This window comes from Perissodus microlepis, chromosome 8, assembly GCF_051167445.1.
Source record: "Perissodus microlepis isolate ML-2025 ecotype Zambia chromosome 8, ASM5116744v1, whole genome shotgun sequence".
Classification (NCBI taxonomy): domain Eukaryota; kingdom Metazoa; phylum Chordata; class Actinopteri; order Cichliformes; family Cichlidae; genus Perissodus; species Perissodus microlepis.
The window spans coordinates 15,569,645-15,576,946 of record NC_140468.1 but is presented as its reverse complement, the minus strand read 5'-3'; positions in this window follow the sequence as shown (position 1 = coordinate 15,576,946).

Sequence of the window (7,302 nt, the reverse complement as noted above, 5' to 3'; positions counted from 1 at the left end):
GTTTTTACATGAGCTTTGTTTGATTAGTTGAGTATCTGAGGCTGAGACCACGGGACTGTTAAACATGATTGTTGGGCTTCATTTCTGTACTGAACAGTCATTTTAAGATTAGTTAGTAAATAACAATTAGCTGATGTTGTTCATGACACTAAAGTCATCTTACTTTGGTAATGTAAATATAATATATGGCCAATGTTAAATTTATTATATTAATCATTATTAATTATTACAGCAGTGAACTTGAACTCTTTGTCAAATGAGCTTCAGTAAAGATTCAAGTTGCAGTTATTTATATTTCCTATCACCTTAAATCTTCACTCAAAGATAAGTATCTTTGACAGTGTATATATAGATGTATCATATATAAGAGACGAATATTGTTCGTTTAATATGTTGGCATTATTACATTTGGCTCAATGCTTACATATATGTGTAAAAAGAAAATGTACGAGCTGTGATAACTGTTTCTGATAGAATGAAGAGTAGACTGATATATTAAATATTCCTTTAATGGGTGAGAAAAATCAGACCATGTCATAACTGCTTTAAGTCATACAGAATAGATATCAGAGCCTTAAACAGGCTGACTTCTGCTAAATAGGTCAAACTGGGCAGAAAGTATACAAACACATAACATCTTTATAGAATATGATGTAACACTATAGATGTGTGTGTGGTTGGAGAATGTGTTTGTGTGTGGGTGTGCGTGCGTGTGCGTGCGTGTGCGTGCGCGCGCATGGGGGGGGGGGGACATTTTTCCTGGAAAACAAAGGGGGCCTAGCAAAAAAAAGTTTGGGAACCACTGTGTTAATGTGATTCATGAGTCAGTAAAGTGATTCTCGAGTATTGAACGATTCGTTCATGATTCACGCATCACTGTTCCACAGATTCAGTAACATTAGCAAGTGGTGGAGGCCAGCAGGTGGATGAGGGAAAGGGGAGGCAGGAGAAGAGACCCGAGGCGGCCGCAGGTCCGAGTGTCAGGTGAACTGAACTTCAGGTAAGAAGTTATGACCTGCAGTCTATCTGGGTCAGATATAAACCAAGTTTAGGTGTACTTTATTTTCGTTATCCTAACTTTTTCGTACTGGGTACTAGCTAGCATGACGGAGTTTCTATACAGCTGGGTGGGTGCTATAATGTTACTGATGTTGAACTTTATTTTGTTCATAACGTTAATTATTAGAGTTGTCAACCGTCCCCTAAAAAACGGAATCGTCTCGTATTCAGAGAAAATATTACGCGTTTCGTATTGAGGTGAAAAGGAACACAATTTGTCCCGTACTTCAGCTACAATGACAAAAAGACACAAAGCTGGAGTTTTTCTGTCAGCTGCCTCTTCTTCTCTCATTCTCTCCCCCTCCCTTCTCCTGTTTCTACTTCAATCATGAAACTGATCAATGATCAGCTGATCAGCTTTAAACAACAGCAGCACGTTTAAGGTTGATCAGCTGTTGTTAGAATTTATTTAATATTACTTTCTAGGTGAAAGGGAACGCAATTTGTCCCGTACTACTTCAGCTAGAAAGTTGCTAATTCAATCATGAAACTGATCAATGATCAGCTGACTGGCTTTTCTCTCTGCGCCAGAAAGAGGAAACAGGCGGATGTCGCGCTAAACAACAGCAGCACGTTTAAGCTTGATCAGCTGTTGTTAGAATTTATTTAACATTACTTTCTAGTATCAGCTGATGTTTGCTGGAGCCACAGCTGTAAAAGCTGCTTCTCATGATATCTGTTTGGATATGTGGTGAGAGGGAAACATGAAGATGAAACCAGGAGATGTCCTTACTGAATAATCAGAGCTGAACAGGTCATGGGGAAACAGGTTTACCTTTTAGGTGACTTGAATGAGTTGAAGGGAAGTTATGAACTGTTTCTGAGAGACAAATAACACCAGGATCCTTTTCTATGTAGCTGACGGCTGGTAACTGTGCAGGGGCGGGTCTAGCAAAGTGTTACCAGGGGGCCAGGTAGGGCATTAACAGGGAGAGGGGGGCACAAAGAAGTACTTTTCTTTTTTATTCTCATTTAAAATATCTAGCTTTTAAAAAATAATTATCTAAATCTTACAACAAACGATTGACAGATTGATGCATATATACCATAAAAACAGTGTACATCACTGTCACAACAGCGTTTGTTTTCATTCAGAGGCTTTATGGTTTTTCCTATAATGGTGGGCCTGTCTCTAGTCAAAATGCCCGGGCCGATTTTTTGTCCCAGTCCAGCCCTGTATGCAGCTCATCTGCAGTCTGGAGTTACCTACATCTTCCTACAGGGAGTGCAGAATTATTAGGCAAATGAGTATTTTGTCCACATCATCCTCTTCATGCTTGTTGTCTTACTCCAAGCTGTATAGGCTCGAAAGCCTACTACCAATTAAGCATATTAGGTGATGTGCATCTCTGTAATGAGAAGGGGTGTGGTCTAATGACATCAACACCCTATATCAGGTGTGCATAATTATTAGGCAACTTCCTTTCCTTTGGCAAAATGGGTCAAAAGAAGGACTTGACAGGCTCAGAAAAGTCAAAAATAGTGAGATATCTTGCAGAGGGATGCAGCAGTCTCAAAATTGCAAAGCTTCTGAAGCGTGATCATCGAACAATCAAGCGTTTCATTCAAAATAGTCAACAGGGTCGCTAGAAGCGTGTGGAAAAACCAAGGCGCAAAATAACTGCCCATGAACTGAGAAAAGTCAAGCGTGCAGCTGCCAAGATGCCACTTGCCACCAGTTTGGCCATATTTCAGAGCTGCAACATCACTGGAGTGCCCAAAAGCACAAGGTGTGCAATACTCAGAGACATGGCCAAGGTAAGAAAGGCTGAAAGACGACCACCACTGAACAAGACACACAAGCTGAAACGTCAAGACTGGGCCAAGAAATATCTCAAGACTGGTTTTTCTAAGGTTTTATGGACTGATGAAATGAGAGTGAGTCTTGATGGGCCAGATGGATGGGCCCGTGTAGGATTGGTAAAGGGCAGAGAGATCCAGTCCGACTCATACGCCAGCAAGGTGGAGGTGGAGTACTGGTTTGGGCTGGTATCATCAAAGATGAGCTTGTGGGGCCTTTTCGGGTTGAGGATGGAGTCAAGCTCAACTCCCAGTCCTACTGCCAGTTTCTGGAAGACACCTTCTTCAAGCAGTGGTACAGGAAGAAGTCTGCATCCTTCAAGAAAAACATGATTTTCATGCAGGACAATGCTCCATCACACGCGTCCAAGTACTCCACAGCGTGGCTGGCAAGAAAGGGTATAAAAGAAGAAAAACTAATGACATGGCCACCTTGTTCACCTGATCTGAACCCCATTGAGAACCTGTGGTCCATCATCAAATGTGAGATTTACAAGGAGGGAAAACAGTACACCTCTCTGAACAGTGTCTGGGAGGCTGTGGTTGCTGCTGCACGCAATGTTGATGGTGAACAGATCAAAACACTGACAGAATCCATGGATGGCAGGCTTTTGAGTGTCCTTGCAAAGAAAGGTGGCTATATTGGTCGCTGATTTGTTTTTGTTTTGTTTTTGAATGTCAGAAATGTATATTTGTGAATGTGGAGATGTTATATTGGTTTCACTGGTAAAAATAAATAATTGAAATGGGTATATATTTGTTTTTTGTTAAGTTGCCTAATAATTATGCACAGTAATAGTCACCTGCACACACAGATATCCCCCTAAAATAGCTAAAACTAAAAACAAACTAAAAACTACTTCCACAAACATTCAGCTTTGATATTAATGAGTTTTTTTGGGTTCATTGAGAACATGGTTGTTGTTCAATAATAAAATTATTCCTCAAAAATACAACTTGCCTAATAATTCTGCACTCCCTGTATTTGGAAGGCAGAATTTCGGAGTTCTGAGTACAATCGAAAGCACCACGACTGCAGTTTTCATGTTGGATATAAAAAGTGCACATGACGCTGTGACATGGACTAGAATCATGGCGGCGGTCAATGACGGGGATTTCTCTCGTGGAAATATGCACATTATTTTTGCCTTTCTGTTGGTAGGTGGCACAGTGCACTTGTGGCAAGTAAGCAAGCTAGAAGACTGGCAGTCTTGCTGGGTATCCAGTTAGGAAAGCAACACATTAACACAGTGGTTCCCAAACTTTTTTTTGCTAGGCCCCCTTTGTTTTCCAGGAAAAATGTTTGCCCCCCCCCCCACGCACACGCACGCACAAACACATCCTCCAACCACACGCACCCATACTTTGCTCCATTGCGGTTTATTTCACACCTCAAACATTTAGTAAACAATTAAGCAAATACAAGTAAGCTGCAATAAATTACAGGTAGTAATAAAATGAACTACTAGCTCTTTTATTTTTTTTATTTTTTTTTAATAAAATAAACTACTAGCTCTTTTATGCTACGGCCACACCTACACGGGTATTTTTGAAAACGCAGCTGTTTCGTTCACACGTAAACGGCGTTTCGAATCATCGAAAACTGAGATTTTTTTAAAACTCCTTTTTTGCGTTTACGTGTGGACGAGGAATACAGAGTTTGTCACGCAACGTCAAAGGTATGTACCTTTTTTCACGTCACGCTGTGCGACACGTTATTGTTTCCATGAGATGAATTGCAGAATAGCAGATAGTCAGAATAACAGTATTTTGTCTCTATCTTTAGGTTTTACACGCTTACATATATACACGCAGTTACTGTCCCTCCATGTACAAAGGCATCACGGTGTGATTATTTTACGTGTAGTTGTTTTATTCCTGTGTAATAATATTCAACATTGCTATCAATACATTTTTCAAAAAATGCCTCTCTGTGCAAAATGGGTTCAAAAACATAAATAACTGTGGGATACTGTTTTTCTTGTAAAACACAGGGGGGCCTAGCAAAAAAGGTTTGGGAACCACTGTCCTAAGGCAAGATTCACATGGACACATTGCTTAACACAGATTACCTATCACAGTTGTTAACTTCTTCATTTTGGTGCCAAACTGCATAAGGAACTATCTCCCTCACTCAGGATTTCCACTGATAATGTGATCTGATTCGGTGGCGCCTGCGCTGGTGTTTGAAAAGTTTCATATTTCAACACAAGCACTGCATGCAAAGCAGATGACAAAAACTGAAGTGGATGCGGTTTCTCAGTACATTAGAGTTGGAACCTTTCATGCATGAATTAAGACAACCTCAATCAGGATTTTTACTTTTCTTAAGTATTTTTATTCATATTTAGGCATGAAAAAAAAGATTTTTGAACTTGTATGTGCATTTTGAACTTCATTTTTTTAAACATATGTTTTTCATGTTTTTTAAACATGGCAGGGTATGGACTGACACATCAGTGTCCAATGTAGTGGTTTATGTGCAAGTATACCATCAACACTGACACAAATACAAGAAAACAACCTTTGAATAGCTGTCCACTGTAGTGACCACCAATGTTCCCTCTAATTTTTCATGTGTCTGAGTGAACACACAAACTCCCTGAGCAGTCCCTTGGACCACTGTGAGCAACAGCAGACGTGTGCACTGTGGTCACGCCTGCATCGAATTCATCCAAGTTACATGGTTAATTAAAATAATCAAATTACAGCATTTATGTTAGACTACTTTTAATTAACTGCTTTAGCCCACTTACAATGAAAACTAAAAAAAAATCTTGTTCATGACCTGTGTAGTATGTTAACACTATTGGAAGTAAAAATAACTTGAACTCCAATTTTGAAAACACAACTTTCCTTTTTTTTTTCTTTCTTTCTTTTTTTTTAATATAAAGCTCTGACTTATATTATGAGTATGAGTCTGTGGTCTGGGAGAGAGTCCTGTAACTCTGTCTGCAAAATACAGGATATAATGACCAATGTTGGGCAATTAATTATATAGTTACTTCTTCAAAAAAGTAACTGAGTTATGCAAACAACGTTTTTTGCAGCTGTTTACCTAAAAATGCAGCCAAGACATTTTTTTTAAATAAACATTTCAAACTATTTACAGAACTATCAGGTGTTCTGCATCAAATTTGATGCCACACAAATTATTTGTGCCACTCCAAAAAATAATTTCTGTCCACTATGAAATAAAGGAGAACATCACAAGCCTGATACCTGCAGGCCTGACAACAGGAGATGTATCACTCCTGTAACACCTGTAACATATAGCAGTCACCTCATTGTTCTGACACACACAAGAAAACTATTGACTACACTACACACTAACTACACAAGATTTGCGCTAAACGTCGCAAATCTCTCACATCTCAAAACACCGCCTTCACTCCTAAAACTTCCCCCCTTCCTAAACAACTAAATGCCATGTTGCCATATCATCTTTTGATTGGTTGACATGGTACATTTTTCGACCAATAGGAAAGGGTGGTTTTTTACAGCAACACTGACCGCTGTGGTATCCTCAGCAGTAGTTCTGGACCTTTCACGCCTTGCCATCAGCAACTTCCTCCACAGTCCTTTGTGGACAGTTGTGTGTATGATCTGTGTGTAGGAGGAGGGTACCGACCTATTCTCTGTCAAGCCCTAAGTGTGTATGCAAGTCAGTGTCAACAAAGTGGTATTCGGCTACCAAGTTGGAGGACACCCAGCTTTTGTGGTATGTTAATCACTTTTTTTTTTTTTTGCATTATTTCAAAATATTATTGTATTAAAATTCCACTGATGTAAATATCGATGTTGTTCTCTTATGCCTAGAAATCCCATGTCCAGCCAACAGTAACTTTGAGTCTGAAGGCACAGGATGTCCACTTACCTGTGTTAATCCCAACTCTACCCATAGCTGCCCTCTACCTCCCCAGGAAAGCTGCATCTGTGATTCAGGCTACATCCTCAGCGGTGGGGTCTGCGTCCCTCATGCTGAGTGTGGCTGCAGCTTTGAGGGCCGTTACTACCGCTCTGGACAAACTGTAATACTAGACGAAGACTGTGGGAGACGTTGTAGCTGCAGTTATGGCTCCATGACTTGCCACTCTCATGGTTGTGGCCCACTTGAATCATGCAGGGTGGAGGATGGAGAAAGAGGATGCAGACCAAATAGCTATGAAACATGCTGGATCAGAGGCCCAGGGTCATATCAGACATTTGATGGACTGACATACCAATATCCTGGAGCGTGTCGATTGACACTTGCCAAAGTTATGGGACTGTCCAGTCACCCACACTTCATGGTGACAGCAGAAAAAGTGCCAAGAGGCCAGCAAGGTTTTGCACGAATTCTGCATTTTGAAGCAGAGGGGATACACGTATCTATTGAGATGACAAGGAACAGTAAAGTGAAGGTAAGTGAATGGAACACTTACTTAAAATTATGTTCTTCCT